The sequence below is a fragment of the Erinaceus europaeus genome, chromosome 21 (assembly GCF_950295315.1).
Source record: "Erinaceus europaeus chromosome 21, mEriEur2.1, whole genome shotgun sequence".
In the NCBI taxonomy this organism is placed as follows: domain Eukaryota; kingdom Metazoa; phylum Chordata; class Mammalia; order Eulipotyphla; family Erinaceidae; genus Erinaceus; species Erinaceus europaeus.
In genome coordinates, this window is record NC_080182.1 from 33370618 (window position 1) to 33393210 (window position 22593).

Below are 22593 nucleotides of genomic sequence, written 5' to 3' on the forward strand. Positions count from 1 at the left end.
TTTTAATTTTATTTATTTTCCCTTTTGCTGCCCTTGTTGTTTTTATTGTTATTATTATTGTCGTCATTATTAGATAGGACAGAGAGAAATGGAGAGAGGAGGGAAAGACAGAGAGGAGGAGAGAAGGGCAGACACCTGCAGACTTGCGTCACCGCCTGTGAAGCGACTCCCCTGCAGGTGGGGAGCTGGGGGCTCAATCCGGGATCCTTACACCCGTCCTTGCGCTTAACCCACTGCGTTACCGCCCAACTCCCACCTATTACTACTTCTAAGTGTCCTTCATTTTTCCTTCTCCTCTCTCCAGATTTTGATGGAATTGGGGTTCACAGACCTCTAGTCATCTTCCCCTAACATTTCTTCCCCTCTGGGAAAATGGATCAAAATTCTTTATGTGGAGCAGAAAGTGGAAGGTCTGGCTTCTGTAATTGCTTCTCCACTGGACATGGGTGTTGGCAGGTAGATCCATACCTCCCGCCTGTTTCTATCTTTCTCTAGTGGGGCAGGGCTCTGGGGAGGTGGGGTTCCAGGAAACACTGGTGAGGTCGTCTGCCCAGGGAAGTCAGGTTGGCGTCATAGTAGCAGCTGCAATGTGGTAAGATAGAAAACAGGACAAAATGATTAATGAACAAGAACCAGAAAGCAGGAATAGAGCAGACGAGATAGGGATCCGGTGGAGAGAAGCTAGGAAGCCTTCTTGAGGTATGCTCCTAACTTTAGTAATTTCTGCTTGAGCTTGACAGCTAACGTGGAGGTGTGCCCAAGGTTCTTTAAGGGGCTGAGATGTTGCAAGGATTTGTCTTCAGACTCCCCACCTCACCCCACGCGTGCATGGGCCTGAGTCTGCTCCTCTGGAGTAAACACCCGGGAGCCTCACTCCTGTGTCCCAGAGGAAGACCTGAACTTGTCAACTCTGTCAGGGAAGACGGTCCCCTGGCGGAGTCTGAGCGCTCCTGTTTCCCTAGAAACCAGCTCCTCTCTCCCTGCAGCCTGACCCTCAGCTGGCACCGCCACTATTTTTATTTGGCCCTTCTGCATGGATGTGTGCTGAGAGGTGTCTTCTGCTGATTCCCAGTTCCCTGTAAGGGGGCCTGGGGAGGCACTCTGCTTGCTGTTTGTTTGCTGGGACGGCTTCCAAGGCAACTCCCCTGGCCCACGTGGGCAGAAGCATGAGCTCTCTGCACCCCTGGGTGAGATCTGGTATCAGACTAGTGGGCCCAGCTGGTTGATAAGACTCTTCAAATATCTCTCTGTGTGTCTTCAACTAGCCTTGTTTGTCCTGTTGCTGACTCAGCAGTGTTGAAGTCTACGATTGTGGGTCTTGGGTCTTTCTGTCTGTCTGTCTGTTGTTGTTGTTCTGTTTGCAGCTGTATGTCCATGGAGGACTGAGGAGTCTTCTTCTTGAGGAGTTGTTTGTTTTAATCTGGGTACCAGTCTATCATCACTCTTTCATTACTAAAATCTACTCTCCCCCTCTCCAGCAGTCTTGCTGCGAAGTCTCCCTGGCCTGGCACTAATCTGAGGACACTTACTGTTTTACGCTGTTTGTTGGATAGATGTCTTCCTACCATGTGCTTCCCATCCCGTGTGTCTGTACTTGACCTGTACCTGGTCACCAGCACGTTGCCTGGGACTCTTGTGTTCTCTGAGGAGTTCTGCCTTTTGGCCAGGGCACGGATGTATCTGTGTGTGAGATCACTGTTTATACCACTAGGCTTGGCGCGCCCATCTGGGTATTGATTTCCTTTTCTTTTTCTGTTGTTATTTTTTTAGATATTTCCTTTTCTCTTGGAATTTGGGGGTCATTGGTGCAACCATATAGTCTGTTTGTTTATTATTTATTATTTTTCAATTATCTTTATTTATTTACTGGATAGAGACAGCCAGAAATTGAGAGGGAAGAGGGAGAAAGAGAGGGAGAGAGAAGTGGTCGGGCAGTGGCAAGCTGGGTTAAGTGCACATAGTACAAAGCACAAGGACCCTCGCAAGGCTCCTGGTTCGAGGCCTCAACTTCCCACCTACAGGGAAGTCGCTTCACAAGCAGTGAAGCAGGTCTGCAGGTGTCTCTCTCTGTCTCCCACTCTATCTCCTCCTCCTCTCTCAATATCTCTCTGTCTTGTCCAATAAAACTGGGGGGAAAGTGTCCTCCAGGAGCAGTGGATTCATAGTGCCAGCACCGAGCCTCAGTAATAACGCTGGAGTAAATAAATAATAAAAAGAGAGGGAGGGAGTCGGGCGGTAGTGCAGCGGTTTAAGCGCAGGTGGCGCAAAGCTCAAGGACCGGCTTAAGGATTCTGGTTCGAGCCCCCAGCTCCCCACCTGCAGGGGAGTCACTTCACAGGTGGTGAAGCAGGTCTGCAGGTGTCTATCTTTCTCTCCCCCTCTGTCTTCCCCTCCCCCTCCATTTCTTTCTGTTCTATCCAACAACAACATCGACAACAACAACAATAATTACAACAATAAAACAACAAGGTCAACAAAAGGAAATAAATAAATACGTATTTAAAATTTAAAAAGAGAGAGAGAGAGGCAGAGAGACACCTGCAGCCCTGCTTCACCACTTGTGAAACTTTCCTTCTTCAGATGGGGAGCAGGGGCTTGAACCCTGGTCCTCACACATTGTAATGTGTGCACTTAACCAGGTGCGCCACCACCTGGTCCTTTATTTTTTAGTTTTTAAAAATATGTAAGTATTTTAATTTTTTAACGAGTGATAGAGACACTAGAACACGACTCAGCTCTGGCTGAGGTTCGTGCTTGGGGATTAAACCTGGGACCTCAGGGCCTCAGGCTTGAAAGACTTTTGCAGAACTGCTATACTGTCTCCCCAGCCCTGGTATTGATCTTCTTTTTTTTTCTTCTTTTTTTTTCTTCTTTTTTTTTTTTTGCCTCCAATGTTATTGCTGGGGCTCAGTGCCTGCATTCAATCCACTGCTCCCGGAGGCCATTTTTTCCCTTTTGTTGCCCTTGTTGTTTATTATTGTTGTTATTTCTATCCTCATTCTTGGATAGGACAAAGAGAAATCAAGAGAGAAAGGGAAGACAGAGAGGGAGGGAAAGACAGACACCTGCAGACCTGCTTCACTGCTTGTGAAGCGACTCCCCTACAGGTGGGGAACCAGGGGCTCGAACCGGGATCCTTATACTGATCTTTGCGCATTACGCCACATGTGCTTAACCCGCTGTGCTACTGCCCAAACCCCCCTTTTTTCTTTTTATTTCTTCTTTCTCCTCCTATTCTTCTTTTCTTATTTCTAGCATGTCCATATGACTCTTCCCCTCCTGCATTTCTCCTCCTTTGCTGCAGTGACCCAGCTCCCTCCCTTCCCTTGGGCTCTGTGAACACTGTGGCATCAGTGTAGGTCTCTGGGTCCTGTGTGCTGTTCCTTTGTTAGAGCCACAGAGCACAGGCTTAGTGCTTTTCCTGGGCTTGAGGCTTCACTGCAGGCAGGCAGAGGAGGAAGCAGAGGAAGTCACATCACCTCTAGAAAGAGCAGGCATCTTCTGGGAGAGAGATGCTGAGGTCCATGAACTGTGTGTGACCAGCCCGACCTCCAGCTGCTCCTGTTCATAGGTTCAGTTCCCCGCTACCTCCAAAGAGAGGGTGAGCAGCGTGTGTGTCTGTGTGTGTGGTGGTGGGGGGGAACTCTTCTTCCAGGGCCCCCCTGGGCTTCCTGAGTCTGCTCAGAGCCCGGCCTGCCAGTTTCAGAACTGTCTCTCTCCCCCCTCCAGTGTTCACGGGAGCTTCCAGATTTCCCTCTGCCCTTTGACCCCCTTCCTGTGCCTGTGGGAACTTCTCCAGCCCTTTGGCCCCTCCAGGGTCTGAGTGGCTCCCTGGACTCTAGGAAAGGCCCAAGGCTTTCGCCTGCCTCCTTGCCCCTGACTTTGTGAACTGGGTTCTTATGAAGTTCTGTGGCCCAGCCCTCACCTTTTCCACACCTGGCATTTCTTTTCCTTTTTGCTTTTCAGGATTTTATCTTACTGATCACACTTGAGAGTGTCCCCGGAGACAGAGAGGGGAGAGAAAGAAACCAGAGCACACCAGGCTTCTTGAGGTGCTGGGGGTTGAATGGGGTGTCGGAGCCCAATGCTCAACCATGGAGCCACTTCTCTGGTGACCAAGGTGACATTCTTACCCTACTCATGTGACCCCTGCCTGGAGGGAGCAGGAGGTGGCTGGGGACAGCCCTTCCTCTGTCTTGTAGTCCTGGCCACTATCTGGGTTTTAGCTGGTGTCTCTGTGCCCTGGGCTCTGTGATGGGTTTGAAAATCCATGAATGTTTTTTTTTTTTTCCGCCCGTGTTTTATTTGTGATTAAAAGCAGGTTACAAGATTGCAAGATCACAGGGCATAGTTCCATGCCACTCCCACTGCTGGACGAGGCTTCATGTGCAGTGGGGGTTCTCCAAAGTTATCATGATAGACGTCAATACGAAGATGTAGAAATCGCAATCAGTATAGATATTATTTTTGGTGGGTAGGCTTTGACTGGGAAATAACGAAGCTTATTCATTAAATAAATGAGCTAAGATTGCTCTTTGGGGGTGGGGCAGGAGCCCGCCCAGTTGAGTGCACACATTACAGTGCGCAAGACCCCGGACTCAAGGACCCAGTCCCCACCTGCAGGGGTAAAGCTTCATGGCAGTAAAGCCAGGCTGCAGGTGCCCTTCTGTCTCTCCTCTCTCTCCTCCCCTTTCAATTCCTCTCTTATCTGTCTAACAAATAGGAAATTAAAAAAGAGCACCCATTTAAAAAAAAAAAAGATCATTCTCTTAGGAAGGTAGATGTGTTTTCTTCACACAACCATCCCTGCCCTGCCCTGCCCTGCCCTGCCCTGTCCTGCCCTGTCTTCTTCAAGGGCAAAAGATGGTCCTGAGGTCCTGCTCTCTAGTCTGCAATCCTAGCACCCCCTAAAGGGGGTGGCTCCCAGGAAACAGGGGTTGGTAAATAGGATGGTGGGAGGGAAGGGGGCAGTGTCAGAGGCTGGAGCAGGTGCTTTGGTGCTGAGATACACAGGCCTGAAGACTCTGGCTGCCCCTCTGCAGAACAGGGCAGGGCCCAAAGCAGGGCCCCTGTGAGGCTCAGATGACACATGTGGCTGGAACTCAGGTTCCTGGCATGGAGCAGTGACTCACCCGGCCCGTCTGTGTACAGACATTGTGTTTGAATGGGAGGCTGTGACCATCGGGCCAGACAATGAGAATGTGGATGCTGGTGATTCTGAATTTTCTCCACAAAATGAACTTGGTGGTGGTGGTGGTGGTGGTGGTGGTGGTGGTGTATGTGTGGGGGGTGGCCACAGGCCCAAGGAGGGTGCGTCTGGCCTGCCAGCTGCCAACCTACACTGTGCCTACCCTCCAGCCAAGGACCAAGTGTGAGGAGAGAGTTTGGAAGCTTTGAACTTGTTGCTTGGGAAAAGTCACACAGACTTCATTCTGTCCCACCCCGTCCAGAAGATGCCAACAGGCTATCAGGGAGGTTGGATTTCTTTACTTATTTTATGAGGGAGGGAGGGAGGGGTGGGAGCCACACCCAGCATACAGGGTGCCACCCGGCCTCACACCTGCAGGTCTTGTGCCCTGACCATTGGGCAACCTTCCTGGTCAAGAGAGGTGGCTGTTGATGCTGTTGCTGTTTTAATAAACATAGAAGAGTTTTAAGTTTTAGCTTTCTTTCATAAAATCAATTCATTTATTTATTTTGGGTAGAAACAGGCATTGAGAGGGGAGGGGAAGAGACAGAGAGACACCAGCAGCCCTGCTTCGCCACTTATGAATCTTCCCCACTGCAGGTGGGGACCGGGAGCTTGAACTCGGGTTCTTGCACATGGAAATGTGTGTGTTCAACCAGGTGCACCACCACCCTGCACCGATTTGTAGCTTTCAAGTATATAAACAGAAAACCAGGGCTGGGGAGACAAGGTAACTGTTCTGCAAGAGACTTCATGCCTAAAGCTCAGAGGTCCCAGGTTCAGTTCCCTGCACTACCTTAAGACAAAGCTGAGCAGTGCTCTGGTCAGTTTCTTGGTCTCTCAGTCTCTCCCTCTCTCCGTGTGTGTGTGTGTGTGTGTGTGTGTGTGTGTGTGTGTGTTTCTCTCTGTATCGCTCTCATTAAAATAAAATTAATCTAAATTTTTTAAAAGAGAGTGAATCAGGATTCTGGGGGCAACAGGAACTAATCTCTATGAAAATTGGGACAGGACAGCAAAAAAGAGATCATGGCAATATTGAAAATATCTCCTCTCTGAATCAAAAATTGCGGCCACACAAATGTTTTAGAAGGTGCAAAAGCATTCTGCAAAGGAGTCTACAGAACTCTGTGCGTCCTGTCTGCCAGGCATGGAAGCTTTTAACAATGCAAACACTCGAGTGGCTTTTCTTTTAAAAGATAACATGAAAGCTGTTTGGCAGTGAAGCAAGTCCCTGCAGACGGAGGAGCTGTGGCTGTCTGGGCTATGAGGTGGACTTTGCCCGGAAGTGCCTGTCATTGACCCGGGGGTGGGAGGGAGGTGTGAGCAGAGACACAGGGAGGGCCGGAGCAGCCCTGGTGTGTGCATGGCCGCCACGTGGCCTGGTGCCCCACGTGGCGGGGACACTGGCCCAGGAGACCTTCAGCCTTGGCCTGGGTGGAAGTGGAGGTGAAGATGCTGAGGGAAATAAGGAGAGAGGTGAAAGACAGGGTGGGACACAGATGAGTAAAGCAAGACAACTTGCAGTTGATATCCAAACTGCTTCTTTGACTTTGAGAACTGTGTTGGTTATGGGGTGGAGACTAGGGCTTTTGTGGAAGACACACAGACACATATTTGTGCAGTGTGAACTGTACCCCTTGAGGTTTTATGATTTTGCAAGCCCCCGTTAAATAGTGACTAATAAATATTGCAAACAAATAAGAAAATAACCAAAATTAAAAAAAAAAAACAATTCCCTGGCCCACCTTTCCAATGTTTAGTCTGATCACAAATAGGAAATGATATATTCATTCATTCATTCATTCATTCATTCATTCATTCATTCAGTGTAGCTTTATAAAATGCTGTATATCGGGGCCGGGTGGTGGTGCACCTGGTTAAGTACAAGGACCCAGGTTCGAGCCCCTGGTCCCCATCTGCAGGGGGAGAGCTTCACAAGTGGTGAAGCAGGGCTGCAGGTGCCTCTCTGCCTCTCTCCTTCTCTGTCGCCTCCTTCCCTCTCAATTTCTGGCTGTCTCTATCCAATAAATAAATAAAGATAATAAAAAAATTTTAATGCTGTATATTATTAATCCACTTGGGCTCCCGTGATAAAATACCATAGGCTGAGTGACTTCAATAAGAGGAATTTAGAATTGGGAGGTAGCTCAGCCAGTAGAACCCAGGCTCATCATGCATGACACCCTGGGTTCGAGCCCCAGCACTGAGTGGGAGCTCCCTGGACGGCGGAGTGGTACTGGAGTGTTGCTTTCCCTCCCCCGCCAGTGCCATTAGTGTTGTCACTGGGGCTCCATGCCCATATGATTCCACCACTCCCACCAGACTTTTTATTTTTTTGCTAGAGGGAGAGAGAGAGATGGAGAGAGACAGACAGAGAGAGGAGTGACAGCACCACCCCTCCTCTCGTGAAGCTTCCCGCATGCAGACTCTCCTGTGCGGTGCCCTGGGACTCGAACCCGGGTCCTCACACGTGGTTAAGTGTGCACTGTAGCTGGTGGGCCATCACCCAGTCGCCTCTGTCTTTGTCTCTTTTCTCTCTGGTGAAGTTGGCCAGGGCCGGGCGCCTGTAGGCGTGAGGACCTAGTTTCATTTCTCACTGCTGCGCTGAACCAGAGAGACACAGGGATTTTTCCTTTTCACAGTCTTGGACTACAAGCAGAAGAACAACAGGTGGTAGGGGCCAGGCCCTTGGGCTCCGCACACGACCGCACCTGAGGACCCGGGTTCAAGGCAGAAGCAGCAGAGACTTCACAAGGAATCGAGCAGTGCTGCAGTTGTCTTTCTTCCCCTCCCTCTCTCCCCCTCTTTATTCTTTTTTTTTTTTTTTTACATTTAATTTGCTTTTTCCCCTCTTTATTCTTCTCTGTCTCTTGCAGAGAGAAAAAATAAATACATAGGGGCTGGGTGTTGGGGCACCTGGTTAAGCACACATATCCCTATGCTCTAGGACCTGGATTCAAGTCCCTGGTCCCCACCTGCAGTGGGGACACTTCTCAATTAGTGAAGCAGCGCTGCAGGTCCATATCTATCACCATCTATCCATCTATCTAGCTATCTATTCATCTATCTGTCTATCTCCCCCTCCCCCTCTCAACTTTTCTCTATCCTCTACCCAATAAATAAATTATATATAAGAAAACAATAAAAGGGGAAAAAATGGCCAACAGGAGCAGTGAAGTCATGCAGGCACTGAGCCCCAGTAATAATCTGGTGGCAAAAACAAAATAAAATCAAGTAGCAACAGGGTTGGTTTCCCTGAGTTACTGGGGAGCCCCAGGTCCCCAGTGTCCTCACATGTGGCTGGGTGGGGGGCCCAGGAGAGAGAGGGAGGAGCCCTGGCCCCTCCTCTTATCTGGGCACTGATCCCCTCAGGCAGGTCCTGGCCTCACAGCCTCACCTGATGTGGGCCCGTGCTGTGCTCCAAAGTCCATTTTCAGCATGTGAGTTGGGAACAGCAGGAGGGTGCCCTGTCTAGAGGATATCCAGCACTTTTCTCTGTGTAGTGCTGGAAGCATAAATTGCATGCTAACCTTTGGGGCAGAGGAAACAATGCTACCCACGTGTTCCCTAGCGAGGAAGGAAAGGGACCGTAAGGGACTGTAAGGGACTGTAATGTGCAGGTGATGGGGAGACCACCAGCCCTTGTGCCTATGGGAGGAGGAGGCTGAGACCTGGGGAAGAGCCGCTTCAGCCCTAAGAGACGGCCCCCAGAAAGGACCCCAGGGGCTGAGGTCTCCAGGGGAAGGGAAGCTTGGCACGACTTGGGGCCAGATTTGTGGGGGAGGGGGGCAGGAATGCAGGCTGGGGCTGCCCCTGTGGACAAGAGTCTTCAGAGTCCTCTGAGGCAGAAGAATGGAACCGTTTCTCTCAGGACGTGGAGCATTCATTCATTCAGAAGGCTTCCTGTGGGTGGGGGAGACAGCATAATGGTTATGCAAACAGGCTCTCATGCCTGAGGCTCCTAAATATCAGGTTCAATCCCCCGCACCACCATAAGCCTAAACTGAGCGCATTACCGTGTCTGAGGATGAGGTGTTCAATCCCCTGCTCCGCTCCTGCAGGGGGGAGGCTTCACTAGTGCTGAAGAAAGTACTGCAGGTATCTCTTTATCTCTTTATCTCTCTCCCTATCTTTCCCTCCCCTGCCAAAGTCTCTCTGTCTTATCAAATAAAAAGAACAAAGGAAAAACCGGCTGCCAGGGGTACTGGATTCACTGCAGGCACCACACCCTGTGATAACCCTGGTGGCAATACAAAAGGAGAAGGAGAAGAAGAAGGAGGAAGAGGATGCAGGACTTGTGCAAAGTAGTATTTGTGACCAAGCTGACTCTCAGAATGAAAATTCTAGTTATCAGAGGAGATGAAGGAGCAGGGTGGTGGGAGGGTAGGAGGAGGGATCTCTTTGGTTTAACAGTCCTAGAACTTAGAAGTGTGCTAAATTATATACATGTGTATTAAGTGTGAAACTGTATTCTTAAATTGTTATATGTAATTGTTTTATTTATTTATTGCTGGATAGAGACAAAGAGAAATTGAGAGGGATGGGGAAGATAAGAAAGGGAGACACCTGCAGTCCTGCTTCACCACTCGTGAACCTTTCCTCCTGCAGGTGGGGACCAGGGGCTTGAACCTGGGTCCTTGTGCACTGTAATGTGTGCCTTTAACCAGGTGCACCACCACCTGGCCCTAAATTGTTATATTTTAAAATAATGACACACACACACACACACACACACACACACACACACCCCACCAGGGTTATCACTGGGATTGGTGTATGCACAATGAATCTCCCGCTCCTAGCAGCCATTTCCTCTTCCCTTTCTTTTTTTTTTTAATTTTTATTTATAAATGGGAATAATGACAAAGCCATAGGATAAGAGGGGTATAATCCCACATAGTTCCCACCACCAGAACTCCGTATTCAATCCCCTCCCTTGAAAGCTTTCCTTGTCTTTATCCCTCTGGGAACATGGACCCAGGATCATTATGGCGTGCAGAAGGTGGAAGGTCTGGCTTCTGTACTTGCTTCCCCGCTAAACATGGGTGTTGGCAGGTTGACCCATACTCCCAGCCTGTCTCTTTCCCTAGTGGGGCAGGGATCTGGGGAGGTGGGGCTCCAGGACACATTGGTGGGATCATCTGCCTGGGAAGTCCCATTGGTATCGTGGTAGCATCTGGAACCTGGTGGCTGAAAAAAAGAGTTAAATTGTTGACTAATCATGAACCTAAAGGCAAGAATATTACAGATGAAAATTTGGGGTCTCCATTTTGGAAAAAGCTAGTAGGTCTATTTTAGGTCTATTCCCAGGGCCCGTGACTTCACCAGTTTTTGCCTGAGCCTGACATCTGATATACAGGTGGACCCAAGTTATTGTCTGGGAGATGGTGTCATAGTTGGGAAAAGGACTAGAAAGCTGGATCAGGGAAGAGATCTTTCTATTTGATTGGAAAGAGTGACATTAAGGTGGGAGAAGACATTAAGATAAATAAAAGAGGGGCCGGGTGGTGGCACACCTGGTTGAGTGCACATGTTACAGTGCACAAGGACTGAGATTCGAGCCTCCAGTCCCCACCTGAAGGGGGAAAGCTTTGCAGGTGTTGAAGCAGGTTTGCAGGTGTCTCTCTGTCTCTCTCCCTCTGTCACCCCCTTTCCTCTCAATTTCTGGCTCTCTCTATCCAATAAATAAATAAAGATAATAATAAATTTTTTTTAAAAAAGATAACTAAAAGAGAAACATTAAAATAAAGAGAGACAGAAAGACAGATACCTGCAGCCCTGCTTCACTGCTTCAGAAGCTTCCACCCTGCAGGTGGGGAGTGGAGGCTTGAACTCAGTTCTTTGCACATTGTAACATGTGCACTCAACTGGGTGTGTCACTGTCTAGCCCCTGATCAATGACTTTTTCTATCTCTTATCACACTTTATTTAATTTTTTTGATAGAGACAGTGAGAAATTGAGTGGGGAAGGGGAGATAGAGAAGGAGACAGAGAGAGGCACCTGCAGTACTGCTTCATCACTCATGAAATGTGTGTGTTCCCCCTCCCCCAACAGGTGTGAAGCAGGGGCTTGAACTAGAGCCCTTATACAACATGTGTGCTGTCCTGGATGGGCCACCCCCCCGGCGCCAGTGTCTGTATTTCTGGAGCCCACTGCAGTGTGAGGTCCAGGTCAGGACCAGTGGCACAGGGCGTGGGTGGGGCAGGGCGGGGCAGGGCTGAGGGGCAGTGCTGGTTGCCCAGGTGTTATATCCCTTGGCACCTGCCCAGTGCTACACTCAGTCACCTTAACATGCTGGGTGTCTGCTGATAAATAACCCCCTTCCCCTGTTCGCTCTGCCCCAGGGTCACCCTTTGAAACCAAGATACAGGGCTCCCTGCTCATGGGGGGCCTGGGGCAGACACTCTCGCCATGGGGCTTGAGTTGAGGGAGTTCATGGGGGCAGGGGGCTGGTCCCGGTTGAGCCTCTGGGCCCCGGGTCTTGGTGGGGAGCCAGGAGCACCCTCTGAAGCTCAGACCCTCACCCCTCAACCTCCCCACCAGACGCACACCCCTCATCCATGCACCTGTACCCTGGGAAGAGTGCTTTGCACAGTTCCTGCTCTGCCAGCCACATCCTGAGAGGTCTGAGGCTGAGTTCCTGGGTTCAGGAAGAAATGTTCTCGGTTCCCCTCTCTTGGGAAGATAACTCCCTCTTCTCTCTCTCTCTCTTTAAATATTTTATTTATTGGATAGAGACAGAAATTGAGAAAGAAGGGGAAAAATAGAGAGGGAATCCTGAAGCCTTTCCTTCTGCAGGTGGGGATCGAGTGAGTGTTCAAACCTGGGTCCTTGGGGGGCCAGGCAGTGGCATACCTGGTGGAACGCACATGCTGCAAACCTGGGTCCTTGTGCATGGTAATGTGTGTTCTCAACCAGGTGTGCCACCACCCAGCCCTCTGTTTTTATTTTCTTTGCTTTAAAAATTTTTTTTTCTTTTTTTTTATATTTTGATTTATTTATTCCCTTTTGTTGCCCTTGTTGTTTTATTGTTGCAGTTATTATTGTTGTCGTTGTTGGATAGGACAGAGAGAAATGGAGAGAGGAGGGGAAGACAGAGAGGGGGAGAGAAAGACAGACACCTGCAGACCTGCTTCACCGCCTGTGAAGTGACTCTCCCTGCAGGTGGGGAGCCGGGGGCTTGAACCGGGATCCTTAGTGCCAGTCCTTTGTGCCACCTGCACTTAACCTGCTGCGCTACCACCCGACTCCCTTCTTTGCCTTTTAAAAAATATTTATTCATTTATTTTTATTTGATAGGACAGAGAGATATTGAGGAGAAGTGGAGAATGGAGGGAGAGAGGGATAGACACCTGTAGCCTTGCTCCACTACCCATGAGTCTCTGCAGGTGGGGATCGAGGGCTTGAACCTGGGTCCTGGTGCACTGTAATATGAGCACTCAACCAGGTGTGCCACAACCCAGCCCCTCTGTTTTTTATTTTCTTTTTCTTAAATATTTATTTTATTTAATTTGCTAGGGCAGAGAGAAATTGAGAGGGAAGGGGGAGACAGAGAAGGGGAGACACCTGCAGCCCTACTCCACCGCTCATCCTTGTAGGTGGGGAGCGGGGGCTTGAACTTGGGACCTTGCACACAGTGAGCCGTGTCCTCAATGGGGTGCACCACTGCCTGGCCCCTCTGCTTTTATGTCCAGAGGCTCATTTATGCATGTGTCTGATGAGCTGGAGCCCAGGGCAGGGCCCTGCTGCAGAGGAAGTGGTTGCTTGCCCTGTTGACTTTTGAGGTATTAATTTATCTTTATGGGGCAGAGGCCAGCTCACTGCTCCATTCTGACACTTGCAGCCCAGGGACTGAACCCGGGCCCTCTGCCCACAACCTTGTGCTGTCTCCCCGTGGCTGCCTCCTCTCTGCTGCGGGGTGTGGAGATCTGAATGGGGAGAATGCAGAGGCTGAGAAAGGCAGGAATGTGACAAGCCAGCCCCTCCGCCCTGTGTGACACTCTCTCAAGACCACACAGGGTCACCTGTTACCGCCCAAGCATGGCGTGGGGTCTCCTGGCAACTCACAGGAAAACTGGGTCCTGGTCCCTGGAGAACAGGGACGCTTGTTGACCAGAGGCAACATGGGGACTTGGTGAATGTGCCTTTTCTGCTTTGCAATTCTCATGGCTCCGGGTACCTGCTGGGATGGGGCCTAATTCATTTAATAGCCACACACATGGCTTAGAGATGCCACCTGAATGGGCGCGGTCACCATGCCCATGTGGTATTAACACACAGAGATAAGGGCCAGGCGGTGGCATGCCTGGTACAGCGCACACATGTACAGGGACTCAGGTTCGAGTCCCCGCTCCCCATCTGCAGGGAAGAGGCTTCACAAGTGAAGTAGGCCTGTAGGTGTCTCTCTCTCTCTCCTTCTCTGTCTCCCCTTTCCTCTCAATTTCTCTCTGCCGCATCAAATTTTTAAAAATATTTTTATTTATTATTGAATAAAGGCAGAGAGAAATTGAGAGGGGGAGGGGAGATAGAGAGAGGGAAAGAGACAGAGAGACACCTGCAGCCCTGCTTCACTCATGAAGCTTTCCCCTTGCAGGTGGAGACCGGGGGTTTGAACCTGGGTCCTTGTGCATTATAACATGTGTGCTTAACCAGGTGCACTACTGCCTGGACTCTCAATTAAAATAAATGAATATTACGGGTGGGGGAGATAGTACCAAGTTTCTGTAAATAGACTTTCATGTCTGAAGCTCTGTGATTCCAGGTTCCATCTCCAGCACCACCATCAGCCAAAGCTGAGTAAGGCTCTGGTAAAAAAAAAAAAAAAAAAAGAAAGAAAGAAAGAGAAAAAAGAAGGAAAGAAAGAAAAAAAAAACATAAACAACTATTAAAGAGAAAAGGCAGACATTCAGCTATATTTCTTAGGAATGGGTTCAGCCTGAAATGCTTTTACTGAAGACTAGGAAGTGCAGGAAAGACGTCAAGGACCTTGAGCTCAGGAGGGGCTGAAGGTCTCTGAGCTGGGGCGCTGCCCTCACTGCTTGGGGGCATAAAGGAACTGGAAGACAGGCTGTGGGAGGGGATTCAGGCATGCGCAAAATGTAGGCACTTTCCTGGGCATGTGCCCAGCCCTGCCCCACACAGCACCAGTCACCAGGTCTCGGATTGAACAGGATTGTGCGTCTGAGGGACACAGGAGGCAGACACATGGGCAGGGACTGAACATCTGGTTCTTGGCGAGTGGAGAGGAGCCAGGACCTCTCCCCGCCTCCTTTTCTTATTTCTTTATTAGTGATTTACACACCGCTCCCACCACCAGAGCTCTGGGTCCCCATTCCCTCCACTGGGAACTGCAGTGGTTCTCCCAAGGTCACAGATAAGGGCTGACTATTCTTTCTTTCTTTTTTTTTTTAATATTTATTTTATTTTTATTTATTCCCTTTTGTTGCCCTTTTTTTTTTTATTGTTGTAGTTATTATTGTTGTTGTTGTTGTTGGATAGGACAGAGAGAAATGGAGAGAGGAGGGGAAGACAGAGAGGAGGAGAGAAAGATAGACACCTGCTGATCTGCTTCACCGCCTGTGAAGCGACTCCCCTGCAGGTGGGGAGCCGGTTCGAACCGGGATCCTTATGCCGGTCCTTGTGCTTTGCGCCACCTGCGCTTAACCCGCTGCGCTACAGCCGGATTCCCTATTTCTATAACTATCTGTATTTATATAGATTATATATATTTCTAAACTATCTGTATTTATAAATACAAATATATGTATTTCTATAACTATCTATATTTATATATATTTGCCCATCTTCTCTATGGTCCTGCCTTCTCTTCCTAAGTCACATCTACACTTGTTACTACTTCCAAATGTCCTTCCTTTTTTCCTTTTCCCTTTCCAGGTCTTGATAGAATTGGGGCTTAGAGCCCTCTGGTCATCTTTCCCTAATATTTCTCTCTCCCCTGGGAGTGTGGACCAAAATTCTTTATGGGGTGAAGAAGGTGAGGGTTCTGGCTTCTATAATTGCTTCTTTGCTGTCCGTGCACACACACACACACACACACACACACACACACAATCACCACGAATTAATGCATGGAGAGGTTGTGGAGAAAAGGGAACTCTACCTCACTGCTCATGGGATGCAAACTGGTGCTGCTCCTTTGAAAGACTGTCTCCTTAAATAAAAATGGAATGACCTTATGACCCTGTACTGTCACTCTTAGGCACCTATCCAAAGAACAACACTCCAGCACTAATTCAAAGAGACCTATGCACCTCTGTCTTCATAGCTGCATTATTCACAGTAGCCAAAAAGTGGAAGCAGCCTAAATGCCCATCAATAGATAACTAACTAAAGAAGTTATTCCAATATAACTCCGCAATAAAAAAAAAATGATAGTGTGTTACTTGGGGAAGAATGGACGGAACCGGAGGTGATGCTGCTGAGTGAAATAGAGCTGAAAGATAACTGCCAGCTGGTTTCACTCAGATGTAGAATCTACAGATCTGATTATGGTAACTTACCAAACCAAAACCAAAACAAAAAATTCAAATGAAACAGAAGCAAGCACACTTTGTAGGATTTGTGAGAACTCTGGTGGTTATCTTTGTGAGGTGGGAGGATGGGGGATACAGAATTTTGGTGGCAAGAATGGTGTGGAAGTGTACACTGTAATCTCACAGCCTTGTAACCCACTGCTAATCACAAAAATCAATGAATAGAAACAATGCAACACACTCAGCCCCCACACCCCCGTTTCTACTGTATAGGGCAAAGGGTGCTGCCCCCACTGGCCTGCTGTCTCCCCCAAAGACCCATGTTAACCAGGCCTTTGAACAGGCAGGGAGACTTTCTCTCAAGTGCCCAAGTGTCTGCACTTCTTAGGTAGAATACTACACACTTCTTTTTTTTTTTTTTTTTTGTATTTCCCTCTTGACTATGAGGCCCTCGGGCAGTAGTTAACAGAGCTGAGGTTATCCTTGACATTGAGATAAATAATTTATAGAGTAAAACACCAGTTGACCAAAAATACCTTCCAAAACAGAACAGAACAGAATTGAATGATGGGAGCCCTTTGAACTTAGCGCCTGTGGAGAGATGACTCCTGACAGCAGCTCCACTAGGTCTACCTTCCAGGTCTTACTTATTCTAAAACACAAGTCTGAAGTATTTTTTCTGTCACTTTTTTTTTTTAATTTCTTTCTTGGGGAATTAATGCTTTACATTCAACAGTAAATACAATAGTTTGTACATGCATAACATTCCCCAGATTCCCATTTAACAATACAACCCCCACTATGTCATTCATCATCTTTCATGGACCTGTATTCTCCCCACCCCCCCCCCCACACCCCAGAGTCTTTTACTTTGGTGCAATACGCCAACTCCAGTTCAGGTTCTAATTGTGTTTTCTTTTCTAATCTTGTTTTTCAATTTCGGCCTGAGAGTGAGATCATCCCATATTCATCCTTCTGTTTCTGACTTATTTCACTCAACATGATTTTTTCAAGGTCCATCCAAGATCGGCTGAAAACGGTGAAGTCACCATTTTTTACAGCTGAGTTGTATTTCATTGTGTATATATACCACAACTTGCTCAGCCACTCATCTGTTGTTGGACACCTGGGTTGCTTCCATGTTTGGGCTATTACAAATTGTGCTGCCAAGAACATATGTGTACACAGATCTTTTTGGATGGGTGTGTTGGGTTCCTTAGGATATATCCCCAGGAGGGGAATTGCAGGGTCATAGGATAGGTCCATTTCTAGCCTTCTGAGAGTTCTCCAGACTGTTCTCCACAGAGGTTGGACCAATTGACATTCCCACCAGCAGTGCAGGAGGGTTCCTTTGACCCCACACCCTCTCCAGAATTTGCTGCTGCTACCTTTTCTGATGTATGACATTCTCACAGGAGTGAAGTGATATCTCATTGTTGTCTTGATTTGCATTTCTCTGACAATCAGAGACTTGGAACATTTTTTCATGTGTTTCTCGGCCTTTTGGATCTCTTCTGTGGTGAATATTCTGTCCAAGTCCTCCCCCCATTTTTGGATGGGGTTATTTGTTGTCTTGTTGTTGAGTCTGGCAAGCTCTTTATATATGTTGGTTATTAAACTCTTATCTGATGTATGGCATGTAAAGATCTTCTCCCATTCTGTGAGGGGTCTCTTGGTTTGGGTAGTGGTTTCTTTTGCTGTGAAGAAGCTTTTTAATTTGATGTAGTCCCATAGGTTTATACGTGCCTTAGTCTTCCTTGTAATTGGATTCGTTTCATTGAAAATGTCTTTAAAATTTATGCAGAAAAAAGTTCTGCCAATATTTTCCTCTAAGTATTTGATAGTTTGTGGTCTAACATACAAGTCCTTGATCCACTTGGAATTTACTTTTGTATTTGGTGAAATACAGTGGTTCAGTTTCATTCTTCTGCATGTTTCAACCCATTGTTTCCAACAGCATTTGTTGAAGAGACTCTGCTTTCCCCATGTAATAGTTTGGGCCCCTTTGTCAAAGATTAAGATGTCCATACGTGAGGGGCCTCATTTCTGGGCTCTCAATTCTATTCCACTGGTCAGTGTGTCTGTTCATGTTCCAGTACCAAGCAGTTTTGATGACAATGGCCCTATAATACAGTTTGAGATCTGGGAGTGTGATGCCTCCGGTTCTGTTCTGTTTTCTCAAGATTGTTTTGGCAATTCTAGGTCTTTTCTGGTTCCAGATAACCATTTGTAGAATTTTTTCTATTCTCCTAAAAAATGTGCTTGGGATCTTGATGGGGATAGCATTAAATTTGTAGATGGCTCTGGGTAATATATTCATTTTGATGATGTTAATTCTTCCAACCCATGAACATGGAATATCTTTCCACTTCTTTGTGTCTTTTTCAATTTCTTTGAGTAGTGAGTCATAATTTTCAGTATACAAGTCTTTCACTTCTTTGGTTAGGTTTAATCCTAGATATTTTATTGTTTTTGTTGCTATAGAAAAAGGAACTGATTTCTGGATTTCAATTTCTTCTAGCTTAGTGTTTGCATAGAGGAATGCCACTGACTTTTGAATGTTAATTTTATAGCCTGACACCTTACTGTATTTCCTGATGATTTCCAAAAGCTTCTTGCTGGATTCCTTAGGTTTTTCCATGTGTACTATCATGTCACCTGCAAATAAGGAGAGTTTCACTTCTTCTCTTCCAATCTGTATGCCTTTAATTCCTTGCTCCTGCCTGATTGCTATGGCAAGAACTTCCAACACTATGTTGAATAGTAATGGTGATAGTGGGCAGCCCTGTCTAGTACCTGATCTGAGGGGAAATGCTTCCAGTTTTTCACCATTGAGTATGATGTTGGCTGTAGGTTTGCTATATATAGACTACACTATCTTCAGGAATTTTCCATCTATTCCCATTTTTGTAGTGTTTTGATCATAAAGGGATGTTGTATTTTGTCAAAGGCTTTCTCTGCATCTATTGATATGACCATGTGGTTTTTGGTCTTGCTTTTGTTGATATGGTGGATCACATTGATTGATTTACGTATATTAAACCAACCTTGCATGCCTGGGATCAACCCCACTTGGTCATGATGAACAATCTTTTTGATATACTGCTGTATCCGGTTGGCTAGAATTTTGTTCAATATTTTCGCATCTATGTTCATCAGAGATATTGGTCTGTAGTTTTCTTTTTTGGTTGTGTCCCTGTCTGCTTTTGGTATCAGGGTGATGTTAGCTTCATAGAAGCTGGCAGGGAGTATTCCAGTGTCTTCAATCTTCTGGAAGACTTTTAAAAGTAGAGGTATTAGTTCTTCTTTGAAAGTTTTGTAGAATTCATTTGTAAAACCATCTGGTCCAGGACTTTTATTTTTGGGAAGATTTTTGATAACTGTTTCAATTTCATTAGCTGTGATGGGTCTGTTCATGTTATCCACTTCCTCTTTACTTAGTTTTGGAAGTTGGTAGGTATCTAGGAAATCATTCATTTCTTCCAGGTTCTCTAGCTTGGTGGCATATAGTTGTTCATAGAAGCCTCGCATGATATGTTGAATTTCTGCAGTGTCTGTTGTGATATCTCCTCTTTCATTTACTATCCGATTTATTTGGGTCTTCTCCCTTTTTTGTTTTGTGAGTCTGGCTAAAGGTTTGTCGATTTTGTTTACTCTTTCGAAGAACCAACATTTACTTTCATTGATCTTTTGTATGGTTTTCCTATTCTCCATGTTATTTATTTCTGCCCTAACTTTAGTGATTTCTGTCCTTCTGGTTGCTTTAGGATTCCTTTGTTGTTCTTCTTCTAGGTCTTTAAGATGTGCAATCAGGCTGTTTATTTGTGCCTTTTCTTGTTTCCTAATGTGTACTTGTATAGCTATGAACTTCCCTCTTAGGACTGCTTTAGCTGGAATACTACACACTTCTGATAAATGGTCTAAGTGGTTGAAACAAGCAGAGAGGACCTTGCCAGGTCTGAGAGAGGTCCAGGTAGAGGGGCAGGCTAGGAGGCCAGGTCCCAGGCAAGCCCAGGTGCACCTGTAGCCTAGGAGTTCTCGATGCTGAAGAGAAAAGGAGGGCCAGGGATGGCTCAGCCTGTGGGACGCAGCACTTAACCGTGTGTACAGTCTCAGATTTGAGCCCCCGGGCACCACACACAGAGGAAGCACCATGAAAGGCAGAGCAGTTGGCAAGGGATGAGAGAGAAGAGAGAGACATGGAAGAGACATGGCAGAAGAAAGTGGAGCTAGGGATTGAACCTGCAGGGGGAAAGCTTCACAAGGGGTAAAGCAGGGCTATAGGAGTCTCTGTCTCTTTCCCTCTCTATCTTTCCCTCCCCTCCCTCCCTCCCCTCTCGATTTCTCTCTATATATATCCAATAATAAATAAAAATAAAAAACAGCTTCAACCCCTACCCTCCACATCACACCACACCACATCACACACACCACACCCCCCCCCAAAGAAGCCAAGTCTCCCCACATAGCACACACCACTAATGTGTGGATTCCATTTTCTTCCGACTCTTAGGAATTCTTTTTGTCCACTCCCTGTTATGCTTTTAGAATTTAACATTCATCCTTTCAATTTTCCACAGAGGAATTGATTTTGCATTGGAAAATATTTAGTCAGAGGGTGTGAGATTCCTTTATGCCATGATCTTTGAGGGGAATCATTTGAGTGCAAAGGCACTTAGGAAACATCTTCATGTTTTTGGACCTAATCTCGTGTGTGTGTGTGTGTGTGTGTGTGTGTGTGTGTGTGTGTGTGTGTGTGTCACATCCTAGTTGTATGTGGGAAAGAGTCTTGTAGCAATCATTAATGTAACTAACTAGGCCAAGGAGAGTTATTACTTTTTATTAGAAAGTCAACTTCAAAATGAATGTTTAATTGCAAGCTTACTGTAGTTAAAAATGCAATTAAGTCTCACTCCTTGACACTTGAAAGCTCTCTCTATTTATTTTTTGTTCTGTCAATATTTATCAAAGACTCACTCTGTCTTTAGCCTTACACAGATAGTTGTTATAAACAGAGAGAAAAGTTGTTTTCTACCATAGGGCTAAAAAACAGTCATTGTTTGTAGGACAAGCCCAGGAGGAAGGAAACAGTGTGGGCTGTGTTGAGGAGCAAGCCTGGAGGACTTCTTGGAGGAGGGTCTCTCTAAGAAGATGAGTCTGGGACCTGAGGGCCACAGTAGTTGTCCACCAGAAGAGTCAAGAAGCCCGCCCCCCCCCACCCCCCATCAGACAGAAGGACTCTCCAGGCCTGCCTTATTTCAGGATCACCGAGTTCCTGCGGTTCATGTATCAAAACTCCATTCCTTTTCATGGCTGAATAATATTCTGTTATTTGCATAGGGCTCATTCTGCTTTTTTGTACTAAAGCATTTCAATCACTATTTGTCAATGCCCATGAGACTGAATCTCCAGAAGGTTTAGTTTTTACTCTTTAAAAATGTGAGATACAGCTGAGCGATATCAGCACATGGTTTCAGGGTTATTAGAACAGCTCGATATTTACATACACCGCAAAGTGAATCAAGTTAACAAATGACTGTCCTCTGGTTTTTTTCTTTGTTTGCTTTCTTTTTTCTGTTTTCAAACCAAGGTTATCACTGGTGCTCAGTGCCAGCACTATGAATTCACTGGTCCTGGAGACCTTTTTTTTCCCTTCTTTCTATTTTATTGGACAGGATAGAGAGAAATTGAGAGAGGAGGAGGAGATAGAGAGGGAGAGAGACAGAAGGACACCCGCAGACCTGCTTCACCTCTTGTGAAGCGTCCCCCACCCCCACAGGTGGGGAGCCAAGGACTTGAACCTGGATCCCTAAGTACGTGGGTCCTTGTGCTTAGTACTATGTGAGCTTAACTGGGTGTACTGCTGCCTGCCCCCCTGAGCTGAACTTTTTCATTATTTTATTTAGAGAGGAGAGACTACCACAGCCCTGCGCCTCCACCCACGGAGCTCCCTTGGTGCCACCCATGATGTTCCCTGTGCGCGTGGTGGGCTGAGCTTCCTTCCGCCTGCCCTGGGCCTCTGAGGGATGCCGTCAGAGCCTGTGGGCTGAAGCACAGAGCCGTGTGGAAACCAGTCACTGCACAGAGGAATGTTAGGAAAACAGCGAGGGTATCTCCCCACTGTGGAATGATTTCTCCCTCACCCCCAGGAGCTATTTCAGGACCAGCGTGCAGGTTCCCTGGACACTGGCCCCCGCCGCCCTCCCCCAAATCCCTCTGACTCTCTTGTCTGTCATCCTTAGCACAAAACAAATCACCCTCAAGGTCATCTCAGGGTCATGTGATGGCAACAGCAGCTCCCTGCCTGTTGCCGGAGGAAGGAACCAGTTAAAACTAAAACTGACTCTGTGTGTGTGGGGTGTGTGTGTGTGTGTGGGGGGTTTTCTTTCTTTATGGGGGGAGAGGGACTACAGCACCAAGCTTTCCTCCAAAGCAGTGGGGAACAGGTTCAAACCTGAGCTGCCCACATGGCAAAGCACCACACTATCCAAGTGAGGTATTTTGTCAGCTAGCAGGATGGGGCAGCAGGGGTGGAGGCTTAGTTTTTTATTATTATTATTATTATTTGCTTATTCCATTTTGTTGCCCTTGTTGTTTTTATTTTTATTGTTGTGGTTGTTGTTGTTGGATAAGACAGAGAGAAATGGAGAGAGGAGGAGAAGACAGAGAGGGGGAGAGAAAGACAGACACCTGTAGACCTACTTCATAGCCTGTGAAGCGACTCCCCTGCAGGTGGGGAGCCGGGGGCTCGAACTGGGATCCTTGTGCCGGTCTTTGCGCTTTGCGCCACCTGTGCTTAACCCGCTGCGCTACGGCCTGATCCTGGGGGCTTAGTTTTTAAGAATTCTGCTGGAAGCTTGACCCAGAGATTGGGGCTGATAATCCCTGCCACAGCCAGCCTTATACTGTTT

At 47.2% G+C, this 22593-nt stretch overlaps 1 long non-coding RNA gene across 1 annotated transcript in view; it reads left to right on the forward strand.

Moving 5' to 3' along the window:
- The first annotated feature begins 582 nt into the window (after positions 1-582).
- The window catches only part of LOC132535307 (uncharacterized), a 99052-nt gene continuing 77041 nt past the window's right edge, over positions 583-22593 (forward strand). The window contains exon 1 of the long non-coding RNA XR_009547100.1: positions 583-699. This is a non-coding gene — a long non-coding RNA (uncharacterized LOC132535307). The remainder of the gene's footprint in view (positions 700-22593) is intronic.